This window comes from Macaca mulatta, chromosome 13, assembly GCF_049350105.2.
Source record: "Macaca mulatta isolate MMU2019108-1 chromosome 13, T2T-MMU8v2.0, whole genome shotgun sequence".
NCBI classification, from domain to species: domain Eukaryota; kingdom Metazoa; phylum Chordata; class Mammalia; order Primates; family Cercopithecidae; genus Macaca; species Macaca mulatta.
In genome coordinates, this window is record NC_133418.1 from 40,051,421 (window position 1) to 40,072,060 (window position 20,640).

The 20,640-nt window shown below is 39.0% G+C and overlaps 1 pseudogene; it reads left to right on the plus strand.

The window, feature by feature from the left end:
* The first annotated feature begins 2,457 nt into the window (after positions 1-2,457).
* LOC693856 (large ribosomal subunit protein uL13 pseudogene) lies at positions 2,458-3,065 on the plus strand (annotated as a pseudogene).
* Positions 3,066-20,640: the final 17,575 nt, after the last annotated feature.

Sequence of the window (20,640 nt, forward strand, 5' to 3'; positions counted from 1 at the left end):
GCTTCAGCCCTTTGGGGAGCCCAGGCCTAGGAGCTCCCCAAGCCAGGGCTGTTACACCCTCTTTGGGTGTCTGCAGTTCCTAGTGTCTGCAAGCTTCTGGGTGCCACCACGTTCCCCTCATCCAGATGCAGGTTCTTGCAGCAGAAGCCACGTGCAGTACATCTGGTCCAGTTGCAGCCTCACATGGAGCAGACACCTGTGCTGGTACCTGGAGCTGCCTGCCTAGCTGCAGCAGCCTGTGTGCCTGGCTGTATGCAGTGGCCAGGCCCTGTGCTCACTTGCCCACACACCCCTCACCACTCCAAACCTGGCTCACCCTTGGCAGGTGTGGGATATGAGCAGGTAGCATGAGCTGAGCACAGCCTGCCAAGCTGAGTGGGCCCAACGAGCCCAGTGGGCATGAGCAACACTCAGGCAGAAGACACTGCCAGCCACAGATGTTTCCAGCTGGTGAAGTGACACCCCAGGGGTCCCGTGGCACTAACAGGTATGTAGTGGTATCATTATAGTTTTGGTTGGAATGAGTAATGATGTTGAGCTTCTTTTCATGTGTTTATTTGCAATTCATACATCTTTGGTGAAAAGGCTGTTCAAATCTTTTGACAATCTTAAAAATTGAGTTGTTAGTTTTTGTATTGTTTTGAGTTCTTAATATATTCTTGGATACAAGTTCTTTATTAGATATGTGATTTGAAAATCTTTTCTCAAAGTCTAAGTCTTTGCTTTTCACAGAATCTGATTCTTCAGTTCACTGTTTAAGCAACCCCAGCACAGTCCAGGTCTGGGAAACTGTGACAGGTGATGTTTAGAATTATGTCCCTGAGACTCTGTAACATCTGCAGGCATCATCCCACTCTGCAGTCCTGTTCACTGAATGTCTTGGGCTAGCATAACCTATTTACAAATGAGGTCACATTCTGAGGTACTAGCAGTTAGGATTTCAACACATGAATATTTGTGGGAGACACCTCAATTCTTAACAATAGGCAATTGCATGTAGTTCAACCTAACACAAACTTTAGATCAGTCTCCCTGTTTTTAGTTCCTGACTTCCTCATAGCTTCTGCTTTGGATTGACTTGACGATTCCAGATGAGTCACTTTTCTGGGTTCTGTGGAAGGTTACTTTAAAATGCTAATGTTTTTAGAATGATGCACAGCAGTAGAGAACTCAGAAGACAAATGTAGTTAGTAGATTGTTCCACACACTTGGGGTGCAAGGAAAAAACATATTAGCCTGTTTTACAAATAAAATTAGGTATAGCTCTGTGCCTGTGTTAGCAATAAATCCAATATCAATGAGGACAACTCTGCTACCATTCTCAGGTCTTGGAATATGTTTAATTGCCTGGCATCTGGAAAGTGGTAATGGAACCTGGTCCTTAGTCCGTGATTGTTCTCGGATTGCTCTCCTACATGCTGCTCCTATTGAGCTTGGGTTGACTTACTCTGCCAGCTCAGGGAGTATTTGTAACTAGCACTGTTAATTGTTTGCCTAATATCCATTTCTTCTTCTTACTTGCCAGGGTAGCTCAGATTTTGTTTAGGGTGACCACATGCCCAGCCCGAGGTGTCCATCACAGCCAGACTAGGTCATGTGACCTAATCCTGATACAAAGGAAGAGTGCTGTGAAAGCTTTTGGAAAACTTTTTTGTTTTGCTGTTAGAAAGAACAGATGGAGCTGGTATCTTTCCCTCTTTGTTTCTACTTTGAATGTGGATGTGATACTTAGAGTTTGGACTGTCATTTTGTGATCACATGAAGAACTATCATTTTGCATTTATCTGTCAGCAAAGGGAAAGACAGGATAGCATGACTGATTTGTTGAAATTGAGTTGTCTTTAAAAAATCTTTAGTCTGTTGGTAACCATGATTAGTTTTTTGGGATGTGTGAAGATCCATTCAGAAATCTCCTTTAAAGAAATTCTCCCTTATTTAGAAATTCAGTTTAATGTCAAGACAATAGAATTTGGATTTAGAACTCCTGGGTTGGCCATGGCTTTATCATTTACTAATGTGAAAACTGGACAAGCCACTAACCTCTTTGAACCTTAATTTCCTCATCTGTGCAATATGAAAATGTTGCTTGGTATCCAGATGAACTGTGGAAAAAATGATTATAGAGAAAAATAAGTGATATAATTTTCATTAAAATAACTTGTTTATGATGAGACTTTATATAATCATTAATATGTTGTCATATCTAATTATTATGACAAAATAATTATTTTGCATTTGTGGAAAACTATGAGATTGAATAATAACAGCTCATATGCACTGAGAGATTCTTTGCATCAGTTACAGTTCTTAGGCCTTTACGGATTAACTCATTAATCATCACAACTACCCCGTGAGGTGATTAGTATTTAGAGTCCATTGCAGAGAGGAGGAACTGAGGCAAAAGAGGTTAATCCTCTTTAAAAGGTTAGTCCCCCCTTTCCCAGATAGCTGCGGAAGATGGCGGAGGTACAGGTCCTGGTGCTCCATGGTCGAGGCCATCTCCTGGGCCCCCTGGCGGCCATCGCAGCTAAACAGGCACTGCTGGTCCAGAAGGTGGTGGTGCTATGCTGCCAAGGTATCAACATTTCTGGCAATTTCTACAGAAACAAGTTGAAGTACCCAGCTTTCCTCCGCAAGCGGATGAACACCAACACTTCCAGAGGCCCCTACCACTTCCAGGCCCCCAGCCGCATCCTCTGGCAGACCGTGCGAGACTTGCTGCCGTGCGAGATCAAGGGAGGCCAGGCCGCCCTGGACCGCCTCCAGGTGTTTGACGGCATCCCACCGCCCTACGACAAGAAAAAGAGGATGGTGGTTCCTGCTGCCCTCAAGGTTGTGTGTCTGAAGCCTACAAGAAAGTTTGCTTGTCTGGGTGCCTGGCTCAGGAGGTTGGCTGGAAGTACCAGGCAGTGACAGCCACCCTAGAGAAGAGGAAAGAGAAAGCCAAGATCCACTACCGGAAGAAGAAACAGCTCATGAGGCTACGGAAACAGGCTGAGAAGAACGTGGAGAAGAAAATTGACAAATACACAGAGGTCCTCAAGACCCACTGACTCCTGGTCTGAGTCCAGTAAAGACTGTTAAATCCTCATGCATGGCCTGCCCTTCCTCCATCGTTGCCCTGGAATGCGCGGGACCCAGGGGCAGCAGCGGTCCAGGTGCCACAGGCAGCCTGGGACATAGGAAGCTGGCAGCAAGGGAAGGGTCTTAGTCACTGCCTCCCGAGGTTGCCTGAAAGCTCTCAGAGAATTGTGGAGGTGTCATTTATCTATGGCCAGTAGGAAGAGCAACCAGTTACTGTTAGCAAAAGGGAGCCAGAAGAGGGGTTGGAGGGTCCTGCCTTGTGAGTGGGGCATCTGTTGGACTTTCCACCTGCTCATGTACTCTGCAGCTGTTAGAATGTGCAAGCGCTTGGGGACAGCATGAGCTTGGTGTTGTACACACGGTATTTCTAGAAGCAGAAATAGACTGGGAAGATGCGCAACCAAGGGGTTACAGGCATTGCCCGTGCTCCTCACCTGCATTTTGTAATAAGAAATAAATTGCTTTTAAAGAAAGAAAGAAAAAAAGGTTAATCCCTGCCCCACACAAGACCGAAATCATTTGTCATCTTCTCTCTCCACAGAACACTCTCCCCAAATCTATTTTCTAACACTTCCCTGTGATGTCAGAGAGTAATCTCCCTCCCCTTCCTTTATAGTCTTTTCACCAGGGCTCTACATCCCTTCCCGCTGTGTCTAATTAAAACCCTCACTGTCCTGAATTCCCTCTCACTCCATATTGTCCCTGGGTTCCCATATTTATAGGTTTTGTTTCTTACCCATTCAGAAATTTATAGGAGTTCATTAAAAATAGGGAAACTGCTTGACTCTGCTGTTTCTTTTATCTCCCTCCTATTTGTGCTAATTCTTTTTCCTGTCAAATCATACTGAAAGCAGTCTATAATTAGACTTAATTAACATTTCTTTTTACCTCCTGAAATCTGTCTCCTAATCTCTCCTGCTCAAACACTGTATGGCAGCAAATCTCCTTGGCAATCATCCTGAATTTCTTTCCCTGCAAGATTAGCAACGTTTCCTATCTGCTACCCATCTCCACCTATCTCAGACTTCAGGTAGTGTCGATCAAGCTTGACTGAAATCACACAGTCCTGGATCTTTCTTTCTTAACTTGTACTTTTTTGGGTTTGATTCAATTGCCTTCCATCCTACTGAGTTACTCTTTATTCCCTTATTCTGTTTGATTATATTTTGAGAAATTATTACCACTGGAAATGATTATATATTTTTCTTTTCTGACTGCTATAAAAATCACTTTCCTTCTTCAGGTTATCTATTTCTATAGCCTGTATTTCTATAGAGGGAACACTGAGGGGATAGAATGAAAAATAAGCCAGCTGCTTCAAAGTTTCTAGCTGGAGTGTGAATATCTCTTGGATCAAATATTTTGAGGGTCACTTAAAGACTTCCTAACATGTTCTCTTTGTTACTACTAGTGGTTCTGGAGATGTCAGAGAACACAGAGTGTGGGAGGAAAAATAGATAAGCAACGTAGCAATTAATGAAGGTACTAAGAGTGAAGGCTCCCTTCTTTCTGAGACTCAATCAGATCAAAAGCTGGTGGAGGAAGAAGTTTGAAGTAGGAGAAGAGATTGAGCCTTTGGTATCAGCAAGGATTGGAGTCAGGAGGCTGTTGAAAAAGGGCACATGAGTGATGTGAGGTGAGGGAAGAGAAGAGAGATGTAGACATTGGCTAAGAGGAGATAAGAAGTGGTTGACATCAGAGAATACTATAAACACCTCTATCCACATAAACTAGAAAATCTAGAAGAAATGAATAAATTCCTGGACATATACACCCCCCCAAGACTGAACCAGGAAGAAATTGAATCGCTGAATAGACTAATCATGAATTCTGAAATTGAGACAGTAATAAATAGCCTACCAACCAAAAAAAGCCCAGGACCAGATGGATTTACAGTTAAATTCTCCCAGAAGTACAAAGAGGAACTGGTACTTTTTTTTCCTGAAACTGTACCAAACAATGGAAAAAGAGGGTCTCCTTCTTAACTCATTTTATGAGGCCAGCATCATTCTGATACCAACACCTGGCAGAGATACAACAACAAAAAAGAGAAAACTTCAGATCAGTATTTCTAAGAACATCAGTGCAAAAATCCTCAATAACATAGTGGCAAACCAAATCCAACAATACATCAAAAAGCTTATCCACCATATATCAAGTTGGATTCATCCCTGTAATGCAAGGTTGGTTCAACATACATAAATCAATAAATGTAATTTATCACACAAACAGAACTAAAGACAAAAGCCACATGATTATTTCAATAGATGCAGAAAATACCTTCAATAAAACTTAACATCTTTTCATGTTAAAAACTCTCAATAAACTAGGTATTGAAGGAACATACCTCAAAATAATAAGAGCCATATATGACAGACCCACAGACCATACCATACTGATTTGGCAAAAGCTGGAAGCATTCCCCTTGAAAACCAGCATAAGACAAGGATGCCCTTTCTCACCACTCCTATTCAACATAGTATTGGAAGTTCTGGTCAGGGCAGTTGGGCAAGAGAAAGAAATAAAGCGAATTCAAATAGGAAGAGAGGAAATCAAATTATCTTTGTTTGTAGATGGCATAATCCTATATTTAGAAAAGTCTGTTGTCTCAGCCCCAAAGTTTCTTAAGCTGATAAGCAACTTCAGCAAAGTCTCAGGATTCAAACTATGCTAGCATTCCTATACACCAACAACAGGCAAGCAGAAAGCCAAATCATGAATGAACTCCCATTCACAATTGCTACAAAGAGAATAAAATACCTAGGAATACAACTAACAAGGGAAGTCAAGGATTTTTTTCAAGAAGAACTACAAACTACTGCTCAAGAAAATCAGAGAAGACACAAGTGGAAAAATATTCCATCCTCATGGATAGGAAGAATCAATATTGTGGAAATGGCCATACTATCTAAAGTAATTTATAGATTCAATGCTATTTCCATTAAACTACCATTGACATTCTTCACAGAATTAGAAAAAACTACTTTAAAATTTATATGGAACAAAAAAAGAACCCAGATAGTCAAGACAATCCTAAGCAAGAAGAACAAAGCTGGAGACATCACACTACCTGACTTCAAACTATACTACAAGGCTACAGTAACCAAAACAGCATAGTACTGGTCCAAAACAGATATGTAGAGCAATGAACAGAATAGAGAATCCAGAAATAAGACCGCACACCTACAGCCATCTGTTCTTCAATAAACCTGACCAAAATAAGCAATGGAGAAAGGATTCCCTGTTTAATAAATGGTTTTGGGAGAACTGGCTGTCCATATGCAGAAAATTAAACTGGAATACTTCCTTACACCATATACAAAAATAACTCAAGATGGATTAAAAACTTAAATATACAACCCAACACTATAAAAATCCTTGAAGAAAATCTAGGCAACACCATTCAGGTTATAGGCATGAGCAAAGATTTCATGACAGAAACGCCAAAAGCAATTGCAACAAAAGCAAAAATTGACAAATGGAATCTAATTAAAACGCTTCTGCACAACAAAAGAAATATCAGAGTGGAGGACAGACAGCCTACAGAATGGAAGAGAATTTTTGGAATCTATCCATGTGACAGAGGTCTAATATCCAGAATCTATAAAGAACGTAAACAAATTTCCAAGAAAAAACAACCCCATTAAAAAGTTGGCAAAGGACATGAACAGACACTTTACAAAAGATGACATTTATATGCATTTATAAAGATGCATACATATGTTCATTGCAGCACTATTCACAATAGCAAAGACATGGAATCAATACAAATTACCATCAGTGATAGAGTGGATAAAGAAATTATGGTACATACACAGCACAGAATACTATGCAGCCATGAAAAGGAACGAGATCATGTCCTTTGCAGAAACATGGATGGAATTAGAAGCCATTATTCTCAGCAAACTAACACAGGAACAGAAAACCAAACACCACATGTTCTCACTTATAAGTGGGAGCTGATTGATGAGAACACATGGACACACTGCAGGGAACAACGCACACTGGGGCTTGTTATGAGGGCCAGGGGAGGGATAGCACCAAGAAGAATAGCTAAGAGATGATGGGCTTAATACCTAGGTGATGGGTTGATCTGTGCAGCAAACCACTGTGGCACACATTTACCTATGTAACAAATCTGCACATTCTGCATGTGTACCCCTGAACTTAAAAGCTGAAGAAAAGAAAAGTGGTTGATTCCCTAGAATGTATTTAGAGGGTAACACAAATGATATTTGTGGGGGAAAGAGAGGTATGGGAAAGAGAGGAGTGGAGGATTATCCTCAGTTTTGGGGTATGAGCAATAATAATGATATTACTAGTGAGGGAGGAGCAGGTTTAGGGATAAATCAAAATTTAGTTGTAGATGTGATGCTTGAATTTTTTTTTTTTTGCACAGACAAGGCGATGTAGAAGAAACTGTCTTTTTCTTGGCTGGAAGGATTCCTTCATTCTTTAGATTTAAAAAGCTTTCTCTTGCTCTGTGTTTTCTGGCATATAAAAGGCTCTGTAAACCTGGTGAAATGAGGGGTGGCATAGGTTGGTTGGCATGGCTTCCCACATTCAGCACACACGTGTAATTTATCCTATACTAATTTCCTAATCAGAGATGGCAAATGATTTCTTGTTGCCTACCAAACTAAAAAAATAGTCCTCATTAACTATTTTATGTGCCATGAATGGAAAAGTAATAAATCAGTATGATATACTGTAAAATGTTTAATAGAAGTATATTTTCATCACTGTTTCTAATAAAAACAAAACAGAGGTTTTATCAATATTGATGACATAATTTTAAATTTGTTTTACTGTGTAAAATTGTCCTCATATTTCAGGAACAAAGCAAAATTATTTTTTACTCGACACAATTTGTAATAGAGAACATTTAGAAAAATTAGTTATTGGAAAAAATGATAAAATAAAAAATCGTATGCATTAAAAGTCATGGAAAGTATTAGGTTGTAAGTTTTCAGAATACAGATACTGCAACCATAACCCACAGACAATACAGGAAGCGTCTCTACTGATATCACTTTACAACGTGTAGGTAACTTTCTGGGTTAATTTACAATTTTAACTGCATGGTCTTTAACTGCATTCCAACTTGCTTAAATTCTTGAATGCATATAAAAGTTATTTTGGTCTTTACTTTTCAAATTTTGGAAAAGCAGAACAACTTTAAAAACAAATTCACCTTTCAGAAATTAATCCATGTAATTGACAAACATATGAAATGTACCTATGTGTCATAGTCCAGGCCAAACACTGAGTATGCACAGGTGATGAGAAACAACAAGATCAAGACTTTGTAGAGATTTTGTGATTGTTTTAGGTTCAAATATAAAGATATGAAGCAAATCTCTATTATATAATTTAAACTGCTTACATATGTTAACTTATCTATTTCATATATTTTTAAATATTAGAAAACAATTTCTCATGTTTATTTTTCTGGTGGATAGGTCTATGATTTGATTCAAAATGTCTTTGTGCAGAAAATAATATACAATAAATTGATATAAAATATGTAACACATGAGGATTTACCTTTTTCAAAATACTAGTCTGGAAACTACAATGACTTCAATCACATATATCTTTTCTGTCTGCTTTTTTAACTAGTAAATTTTGAAGTTCAACTTGGCAGTCTGCATAATTAATTTTTAAAATAATTTTAATTTTAATTTTAGATTCAGGGGGTACATGTGCAGGTTTGTTACATAGGTATTCTGCGTGATGCTGAGGTTTGGGATATGAATGATCTTGCCACTCGATTAGTAAGCATAGTACCTAACAGGTAATTTTTCAACTCTTATTCCCCTCCAGTCCCCACCGGTAGTCCCTGGTGTCTATTGTCATCTTTATATCCATAAGTATCCAATGTTTAGCTTCTGCTTATAAGTGAGAAAATACAATACTTGGTTTTGTTTTCTAGCATTAATTCGCTTAGCATAATGACCTCTAGCTGCATCCATGTTGCTGCAAAGAATAATTACATTCTATTTTATGGCTGTGCTGTATTCCACGGTGTATTTGTACTGCATTTTCTTTATGCAATTCACCATTGATGGGCACCTAGGTTGATTCCATGCCTTTGCTGTGGTGAATAGTGCTGCAGTGAAAATGAGTGGATGTATCTTTTTGGTAGAATGATTTATTTTCTTTTGGATATATACCCAATAATGGGATTTCTGGATTGAATGGTAGTTCTGTTTTAGGTTCTTTGAGAAATCTCCAAACTGCTTTTTATAGTATTTGAACTAATTTACATTCCTACCACCAGTGTATAAGCATTGCCTTTTCTCTGCAGCCTTACCAACATCTGTTGTTTTTTTGACATTTTTGTAATAGCCATTCTGACTCATGTAAGATGGTACCTCATTGTGGATTTGATTTGCATTTTCCTGATTATTAGTGATGTTGAACATTTTTTCATATGTTTATTGGTCACTTTTATCTCTTCTTTTGAAAAGTGTCAGTTCCTGTCCTTTGTCCACTTTTTGACGGGATTGCTTGATTTTTGCTTGTTAATTTAAGTTCCTTATAGATTCTGGATATTAGACCTTTGTCAAATGTAGTTTGTGAATATTTTCTCCCATTCTGTAGGTTGTGTGTTTACTCTGTTGATTTCTTGCTGTGGAAAAGTTCTTTAGTTATTGGGTCCCATCTGTCAGTTTTTGTGTTTGTTACGATTGCATTTGAGACTTAATCATACATTCTTTTCCAAGGCCAATTTCCAGAATAATGTTTCCTAAGTTTTCCTCTAGGATTTTTATAGTTTGAAGTCTAACATTTAAACTTTTAATCAATCTGAGTTAATTTTTTTTATTTGGTGGAAGGTAGGGGTCCACTTTCATTCTTCTGTATATAGCTAGCCAGCTATCCTAGCACTATTTATTGACTAGGGAGTCCTTTCCCATTTGCTTATTTTTGTTGGCCTTGTCTAAGATCAGATGGCTATAGGTGTGCAACTTTATTTCTGGGCTCTCTATTCTGTTCCATTGGTCTGTGTGTCTGTTTTTATGTCACATAGACCATATGTCACATAAACCATGCTGTTTGGGTTACTGTAGCCTTGTAGTATGGTTTAAAGTCAGGTAATGTGATGCCTCCAGCTTTGTTCTTTTTGCTTAGGATTGGTTTGCCTATTCAGGCTCTTTTTTGGTTCCATATGAATTTGGCTCCATGGGAATTTTAGAATTTTTTTTCTAATTTTGTGAAAAATTATATTGGTAGTTTAATAGAAATAGCATTTAATCTGTAGATTGCTTTTGGCAATATGGCCTTTTTTAACATTACTGATTCTTCCTATTTATGAGCATGGAATATTTTTCCATTTGTTTGTATCATCTATGATTTCTTTTAGCAGTGTTTTGTAGCTTTTCTTGTAGAGATATTTCACCTCCTTGGTTAAATGTATTCCTAGGTATTTTATGTTTTTTGTGTGTGTGTGTGTGTGCGGCCATTGTAAATGGAATTATATTTTAGATTTGGCTGTCAGCTTGAACATTACTGGTATATAGAAATATTACTGATTTTTATACATTGATTTTTGCATCACAAAACTTTACTGAAGTTGTTTATCAGTTCCAGGAGTCTTTTGGTAGAATCTTTAGGGTTTTTTAGACATAGAATCATATTGTCAGCAAAGAGAGATAATTTGACTTCTTTTTTTATTTGGATATATTTTATTGTTTTCTCTTGCCTGATTGCTCTGGCTAGGGCTTCCAGTCTGTGTAATTAAAAAAAAATTTGAAGTTCATTTTTGTTTCTGTTAGAATTTTAGGATGCCAATAAAATTATTTAAGAAGCCAATATTAAATAAAATATTCATAACTCAAACTAAAAATCGAAGTATAGCATTCAAACCAAAAGGAAATTCTTTTTTTGAGTTGGGTTTTAAAAGACACTTGAAATGAAACAAAAAATCAGCACACTTGAAAGATTAGAGAACTCCACAGAACAAGATTGCCAAACAAATTGAACATATATCAAGTCACTAGTTGCTATAGATGGAATGCTTGTATACTCCCAAAATTCATACATTGAGATCTAATTTTCAATGTAATAGTATTTGGTGGTGAGACCTCTGAGCAATGATTAGGTCATTATGGTGGAGCCCTCATGGATGGGATTAGTGCCCTTATAAAAGAAACCCAGATAGCTCTCTTTCCCTTTTTGCCATGTTAGGACACAGTGAGAAGATGCAGTCTATGAATCAGAAAGTGGGCCCTCACCAGACAGGGAATCTATTAGTGCCTTGATCTTGAACTTCCCAGCCTCTCAGAACTATGGGAAATAGATGTTGTTTATGGGCCACCCAGTCTGATGCTTTGTTATAACAGCCTGAACAGACTAAGACACTAGTATTATGCTTAGGCAAGGCATGTAGTGTGCACACATATATTTCAAAGCAACACAGTTATTGTTGTCAGATATCATTATAATCAGACATCGTGATACCTGATTCATTACATCATCTTATACTTTTATGGAAAAACTAAAATAATTCCAAGGTAATTATAAATTTTATGCAGAGATGGAAATTAGTAAGAACTATATCCTTTTAAAGTTCATTTCCTTCTAAAAAGTTACAGTGTCAAATTAGATTATTAAAGTAAAATATTAATTTAAAAGCCTCCCTTAATAATCTTAGCAAATGAACTCTAATGTGTATATGTTATTGCCTTTTTTTTTTTTTTTTAATAGGGTCTCACTTTGCTGCCCACATTAGAGTGTAGTGATATGTATGAGGTAATAGGTGACTGCAGTCTCAGACTCCTGGGCTCAGTCAGTCCTCCTGCCTCAGCCTCCTGAGTATCTGGGACTACAGGCATACATCACCACACCTGGTATATTTGTTTATTTAATATAGATGGAATCTTGTTATGTTGCTCAGACTGGTCTCAAACTCCTGGCCTCAAGTTATCCCCCCACCTCAGCCTCCTGAGTAGCTGGGATTACAGGCATGCATTACCTGGCCAGTTTATTTATTTACTTATTTGTAGAGATGGGGTCTTGCTACATTGCCCAGGCTGGCCTCAAACTCCTGGCCTCATATATTCCTCCCGCCTCAGCCTCCTGAATAGCTGAGACTACAGGTTTGCAACAGTACACTTGAACAATTTTTTTTTATTTTTTATTTTTATTTTTGTAGAGACGTGATCGTGCTATGTGCTCAGACTTGTCTTAAATTCCTGACCTCAAACAATCCTCCTGTCTTGGCCTCCCAAAGTGCTGTGATTACAGGTGTGAGTCACCACACCCAACCTATGTCTATATCTGTAGATACAGATACACATACCATTCCCACTTGAATATATAGCAATATATATGTGCTTCCACATTCTTTATGTCCACATGCTTTTTTTTTTCCCCCCTCCAGGATGAATTTGTGATGATGAATAAAAAGGTTATTCTTATTCTGGTATAGATAAACTACTTCTGTTGCTCTCAAGCTGCTATAACCTGGGGTATCTTATTTGTTTAGAATGTATAGTCAATTATTTAGAATCCAGAAGCAAAGTCATTAATTCTTGCTGGAAGATAAGGGCTAAGCTGTAACTTCTGGCATATGGAGGAAGATCCTGACTCAGGAACCAGAATATCACACTTGGAGTCATGAGCCCTCATTTGGAGTTTCAATTCTGTTATTACCTCAATATGTGAAACCCACGCTTCCACATACTTTACTTTTGAGTATAAAATTGGGTCACATCAGGCCAGGTATGGTGGCTCATGCCTGTAATCCCAGCACTTTGGGAGGCCAAGGCGGGCAGATCATGAGGTCAAGAGATCAAGACCATCCTGGCCAATATGGTGAAACCCCGTCTCTACTAAAAATACAAAAATTAGCTGGGTGTGGTGGCATGCGCCTGTAGTCCCAGCTACTTGGGAGGCTGAGGCAGAAGAATCACTTGAACCCGGGAGGCAGAGGTTGCAGTGAGCCGAGATGGCGCCACCGCACTCCAGCCTGCTGACAGAGCGAGACTCTGTCTCAAAAAAAAAAAGAAAGAAAAAATAATAAAATTGGGTCACATCAAATTTCATTGTCTCCTCACCTGTGTAAAATGGACCTCAGTAACCTAAAACAGATCTTTCCTTCAAGGATGTCTCAGGTACACTTGGCAAAAGTCAACTGGCGTTCTTCCTTCAGTAAGCCCCTCCAGATTGATCTGTGGATACATGTCATTTCCCTTGAACATATTGAAATGGAATTTCTGGCTTTGTTACCTGTACTCTCAAGCTAGTACATCTTGTTCGTTACATGGGATTTGCTGAAGTCAATGGGGTTTTCACAGCAGGAATCTCTCACTGCAAATGCTTATACTTAGCACTATAATGTGTTCCTGGAAAAGTTAAAGCAAATGCAATGGCAAGCTTTATTGTCTTTTATAATTGTGGTTGAGGCCTGCATGCTGTACCAGCCTGGAGCAGAAGGATGGATCATTCATCATTGAATGGGGGCACCAAATAACAAGGTAAGAGACATTATGAAATCTCTGTTCCAGGCTTTTTGTGAGAAGCTGGCTTTGTCTGCCTAATGTTTGTATGCGATCCCACCATGCAACTCTTTGTGGTAAGGCTCTTTGTGCTCAATTCTAGCAGCTAGACTCATTTTAGGTAAGAAGAGTAGTGAAATGTTATATCAACATAGGAGGTTCTTATTATTATTTTAATTCTAAATAAGTCTTCAGGCCCTGACTGAACTTCTAATGATATGTGGGCCAAGGGAGAGTGGCTATTTGCCTCTGCCTCAGATAGCTCTTTGGCTGTCCACCTAAAGGTGACCTGGTCCTGGAGGATAAAACTCAGGTGAGGTTGGTTTGTGCACAGTGAGAAATTTGACCTGAGAGGAACTTGGTTTGTCTGTGTTCTTTATGAGTTGAGGTTTCAGAGTCTAAAACTATAGGTTTGGGCATTATCACAGCAGTATCCTTGGGCATATCAAACCCTGGCCATTTCACTTAAGTGGAATTTTTTCTTGGAGCCAGTGATTCTCAATCCTGGTTGTGTAAAAAAAAAAAATCATCTGAGGGTTTAAAAAATGCCTGGGACCCAACCTTAAAGATTCAGATTCAATCAGTTTCAGGTGGGGTACTACATCATTGTTTTGAGATAGGGGCTCACTCTGTCACACATGCTGAAGTGCAGTGACACAATCAGCTCACTGCAACCTGCAACTCCTGGGCTCAAGTGATCCTGTGATCTCAGCCTCCCGAGTGGCTGGGACTGTAGGTGTGTCACACCACATCTGGCTATTTTTTAAGATAGAGATGGGATCTTGCTATGTTGCCTAGGTTGGTCTCCTGGCATCAAGCGATCCTCCTGCCTTGGCCTCCCAAAATGTTTAGATTACAGGCATGACGCATTGTGCCTGGCCACATCTATTGTTTTATCAGCAGTTCTAATGCAATGCCAGAGTTGATAAGTAATTCTAATGCAATGCTCAGAGAAATGGGTTATCAACCCAGATCACATTGGAATAACCTGGGGTATTTACATTTTCTCCCCTCCAGGAATTCTCATTTAATTGTTGGGAGTACTGACTGTATTTCTTTTTTTTTTTTCCTTTGAGCACCTGTGCTATGTTTTAAAAAAATTATATAGGGAAAGGGTTGTCTTCAACAGTTCTGAAAAGTTCTCAGTTGATCACATTGTATAGTCCGTGTTGAATATAGCTGCCCTAGGGTTTGTAGACCTAGAGGAGATTGTCTGTGGCTGTCAGGGGACCTCCCAGCTGCCTAGTTTGAGTGTATTCTTCTTCTTTCTCTAAAACCCATCAAATGACTGCTGTATCAGCTAGGTCTAAAGACGGGAAGGTGCTCTGGGTCCTGACTGCTGTCTTGTCTCCAGCATCAGGCTGGCATTGCACCCTGACACATCTACAGTAGGACTGTGCTTCCGTATAAGGTATTTTAGGTGCTCTACTTCAGGACAGGGGCTTAGCTTGTGGGGTTCATTATGGATTCAGGAGGTAAGTCTTGCTTATTCTCTATATTCAGAGTGATCTGTTGTCCCTGGAGCTTACTACATCACGTACTCTATAGCCAGCCAAGAGTTTTTCAGAACTAGACTTCCCCGAATGCGTGGTGTTTTATAACCTCTGAGCCTGATCAAAGACCGAAGGTTGTGGGAGAACCCTGTGCTCAAGGAGTTTGCTATCCATTTCTGTGGGAATTTAAATTGTTTAAGTATTGAGGTATGTGTGGGAAAGGGTAAAAAGAAATGCTTGCTTCACCAAAAACACCCGTGTGTTTCCACATCAGGGCCATAGCCTTAAGAATGGAAACAGAATCCCACAGAGGAGTCAGTAATTGGTACCCCCGGGTCTCTCTAGTCCCTGAGATCCAGTGCAAGTCTTACTGGGACTGGTGTGAAGAAACAACATAGTATGTAAATTCCAGCCACTGCACCGAATGAAAAGTATTAAGATTCCTAAGGGAGAATGTGGATATGGTCAAAGCTGCCCTCTTGTAGCTCCCAATGTGACTAAAAGATACTAACTCTTTGGATATCTTTAATTATTTTATCTTTTAAATATCAAACAAACAAAAACCAAACAAGGTGAAAGGGATTTGAAAAAATATCACCATTACAGTGGTTAGCTTCTCCAAACAGGTGAAAAATTCACGGGCTGCTACAACAAAGTACCACGAACTGATGGATTAAACAACAGAGATGTATTTTTGTACAGTACTAGAGGCTGAAAGTCTGAAATCAAGGTGTCAGCAGGGTTGGTTCCTTCTGAGGGCTGTGAGGCAAGGACCTGTTCCAGGCCTCTCTCCTTGACTTGTGGAAGGCCGTCTTCTCTCTGTGTCTTTTCACAACGTCTTCCTCTATGCATGTCTCTGTTTCTAAGTTTTCCCCTTTTATAAGGACACCAGTCATATTGGATTAGGCCCCACCCTAATGACCTCACTTTAACTTGATTACCTCTATAACAACTTTATCTCCCAATAAGATCACATTCTGAAGTATTGGGGGCTAGGACTTCAACATATGAGTTTAGGGACACAGGGGGAAACAATTCAACCCAGAACAGGGTCTATCTCCAAGTACCCCATGATTTTTCTGTAGACAATCACAAATATCTGTACATCTCTGAAACTCAGTCATGGATGGGAATAAAGTACATTTTTTTCCCCACAGAAGTTTCCTCAGCACTTTAAAAAATTAGTGGATATAAGTTATGTGGCTTGACCTGATCACCTTACAGTGAAGCCCATGTATTGGACGTATCCAAATATTAACTCCAGTACCAGAAGCAGATCAATAATTTAGTTCCTAAGCTTGAGATTTACAGAAATAGAAAGACATGATTATGTATTAATATAAATAGCATAACTATTAAGATTGGTGCAAAAATAATTGTGGTTTTTGCTGTTACTTTCAATGGCAAAACCCACAATTTTTCACCAACCAATACCACCAAAGGAGGTAACATTTCAGGAAAAAACTAAATATGCATCAGGAAAAACTTTTTGAAAGAGGTGGATTTGAGCTTTGGGAAACAGGTAAAATGTACATTATTATAGAGGGATAGACAGTAGAGATAATTTCAGATGAAAACCTTTTATTTGTAGATCCTCTTAGAGTTTATGGGGACTACATCATTGAAGAGATTTCCATGGATGCAGTAATGTTTTCCTTCAGTGTTTGGGAAGAAAGTGTTTGTGTATGTAAGTTGGGGTCAGATTATGAAGACTCCTGTTTTCATCTCAGAGATCACTAAGCACAATCGAATGTTTTTCAGGAGATGGTTACATGATTAGGAAAATGTTTGAGGGACACATGATTAAGTGGAGAGTGCACAGTGAGAGGAGGGAGGCATGGCTCCAGTGTGGGTGGTCCATGTGGTAAAGATGAGGAAAGCAGACTCATTCTTTCTGAGCCTGTAACTAGCCCTTGACAGTATATGCTATTGAAAGAGGCAGCATATGAGCTCACATGTGTTCCTCGTGTTGGGGCCCCATGTGGTGACTTGCAGGATCTTCTCAAAGTCACACTTGCTTGTAACTTAAGGTAGGGGTTTGTGCTTTTTCCACCTTTCAATTAGAGATGTAAACATTCCTTTTGAAGAACTTGCAATACCAGGATTCCTCCAGTAGTGGGGATATAAGATATCGTTTAATATTTCAGGACCTAACTATTTGCAGTGACAAAGGTCACATGGTATTGATTCAGGTTATATTATTTATGCTAACACTTATATTAGTGATAGTAAAATCCCACAGGAAGATATTATTTTTAGGGTCATTAAGAGAAGTATCTATAGCAGTTCAGTGTACAAGTCTTACGTGTCTTTCGTTGAACTTATTTCTAAGTAATTTATTCTTTTTGATGCTACTGTTGTCTTAATTTTATATTCAGATTATTCATGGCTAGTGTTTGGAAATACAACCGAGTTTTGTATATTGATCTTGTATTTTTCAGTCTTGTTTATTGCCTCTAATAATTATTTTGTGTGGATTTCTTAGAAACTTTTTATGTACAAGATCTTTTTATGTATAAGGTGTCATCTGAAAATATAGTTACACTTCTTTCTTTTCAATCTGGATTCCTTTTACTTAGTTTCTTGCCTAACTGACCCAGCTAGAACCTCCAGTGCAGTGTTGAATGAAGTGGCCTAAGTGGACATCCCTGTCTTCTTTCAGATCAATATTTCGGCATTAAATATGATGCTTGTGGATGGTTTTTTATGGATGCCCTTTTGTTAAAATGAGGATTGTTTGAGGCCATTTTAATAAACTTTTGAAAAAGCTGTTAGACACAGAGCTTACTCACCTCTGAGTGAGAGCTATCTTTTCACCCTGGCAGAAGATTGGAAGTTTGTCTTCTGAAGAGAGCAAAAGAGAAAGTCTCTGGTCTGGAACACCAGTCACAGTCGACGGCAGGAACATCATAAGTAGAGGATTGTCTACTGAATGTGGAGATCTCCAGCCTTCTTTCCCACCTAGACCTCAGAATGTGGGCTTCCAGGATTATATCTTCCAGCTGCGACATTGTAAGAACCTTTTCTAGAAATTTTGACTAGTCCAAAAGAAAAGACATTAAGATGCTGAGATCCAGGTTTATTCTCCCCAAACCCCAGCCACATTATTTACTTGAAGCCCCATGGAATTCACAGTGACTGAGCTTCTCAAGATAATGCTGGATATTAGAATACAATGGAACAAAGCTTTACAAAATTCTGGGGGAAAATATTTCTACCTTGGAAGTCTAAACTCAGTCAAATTATCAAGCAGGTATAAGAATAGAATAAAAACTCTGTAACAGGTAAGGTCTAAAATATGTTGTCTTTCATGCACACTTTCTCAGGAAGCTACTGGAAGATGTGTTTAATGAAAATGAGGGAGTAAATCAAGAGAGAGGTAATATATGAAGGGAATCCCAGAATGATGCTGAAAGGAAAACTGAAGACAACAGCAACAGGCCCAGAGAGCAGCCAGCTCAGACTGCAGCTGGCCAGAAGGCTGGGGACTGGCTTTTTTAAGAAGGTGAGCATGAAAATATATAGAAAGGTAATAGGTGGGGTCAGAGTTTGGGAACAAGTCAGTCACAACTAAACAGGGAAACTAAGAAAAAGACGCAGCAAAGCAGTTGTTTTTTTCATGAGAAACAAATTGTTATGCAGGAAAGGAAAAGGCATATTACTTTAGATTACTCAGCTCTCAGTAGTACTTACATCATTATGAAGTTAACGCCAAATACTGGTATAACCAAAAGTACAGAGTTCTGTAGTGGGCAGTTGGGAAATGGGCATGTGTGTGGTTAGGAAAAGAGGCAATCGTGTGAAAGAGCTAAATCTTCATCTCCAAGTATGGAAAACCCATAATAATGATAAAGAGGAAGCCTCAAAAACTTCGAAGGGAGGGAAATATCAAAATACTCAATTCAGTATTTTGCAGTGGTGGCGTGGGGGTGGGAATGGTGGGTGGGAGTGGGAGTAGCGGGTCAAGGGGCTATTTTTTCTAAAACACACACACACACACACACACAAACAAACTCATAGAACTATTCGACTCTTTATTTTGTTTAACTTTTATTTTAGGTTCAGGGGTACATGTGCAGGTTGTTATATAGGTAAACTTGTATCCTGAGGGTTTGTTATACAGATTATTTTGTCAGTCAGGTACCAAGTCTAGTACCCAATAGTTAGTTTTTCTGTTCCTCTCCCTCCTCCCACCTGTCACTCGCAAGTAGGCACTGGTATCTCTTGTTCTCCTCTTTGTGTCCAGGTCGGTTCTCATCATTTAGCTCCCACTTATAAATGAGAACATGTGGGATTTGGTTTTCTGTTCCTACCTTAGTTTGATAAGGATGATGGCCTCTTCTCCACAACCTTACCAGAATCTGTTATTTTTTTGACTTTTTAATAATAGCCATTATGACTGATGTGAGATGGTATCTCATTGTGGCTTAAATTTACATTTCTCTAATGATTAGTGATATTGAGCTTTTTTTTTTTTTTCCCAGAATGTTCATGTTCTTTGCCTACTTTATTTTTATTTTTAATTTAAAAATTTTTTTTTTTAAATGGAGTCTTGCTTGCTCTGTGGCCCAGGCTGTAGTCCAATGGCGCGATCTCGGCTCACTGCAAGCTCCGCCTCCCGGGTTCACATCATTCTCCTGCCTCAGCCTCCAGAGTAGCTGGAACTGCAGGCGCCCGCCACCACACCCAGCTAACTTTTTGTGTTTTTAGTAGAGACGGGGGTTTCACCGTGTTAGCCAGGATGGTCTCGATCTCCTGACCTCGTGATCCACCTGCCTCAACCTCCCAAAGTGCTGGGATTACAGGCGTCAGCCACCGTGCCCGGCTCTTTGCTGACTTTTTAATGGTGTTTTTTTCTTGTCAATTTAAGTTCCTTATAGATATTGAATATTAGACTTTTGTCAGATGCATAGTTTGCAAATATTTTCTCCCATTCTGTGAGTTGTCTCTTTACTCTGTTGATAGTTTCTTTTGCTGTGCAGAAGCTCTTAAGTTTAATTAGATCTCATTTGTCAATTTTTGCTTTTGTTATGATTGCTTTTGGCGTTTTTGTTATGAAATCTTTGCCTGTTCCTATGTCCAGAATGGTATTGCTTAGATTGTCTTCCAGGTTTTTGTAGTTTTGGGTTTTACATTTAAGTCTTTAATCCATCTCAAGTTGATTTTTGTATATAATATAAGGAAGGGGTCCAGTTTCAATTTTCTGCATATGGTTAGCCAGTTATCCCAACACCATTTATTGAATAGGCAGTCCTTTACCTATTGCTTGTTTTTTGTCAGCTTTGTTGAATATCAGATGGTTGTAGGTGTGTAGCATTATTTCTGGATTCTCTGTTCTCTTCCATTGGTCTGTGCATCTGTTTTTGTACCAGTAAATACCATCCTGTTTTGGTGACTGAAGTCCTGTAAGTGTAGTTTGAAACTGGGTCTTTGTGCTTTTTGCTTAGGATTGCCTTGGCTCTTTTGGCTCTTTTTTGGTTTCGTATAAAGTTTTAAATAGTTTTTTCTTTTCTAGTTCTGTGAAGAATGTCATTGGCAGTTTGATAGGAATAGCATTGAATC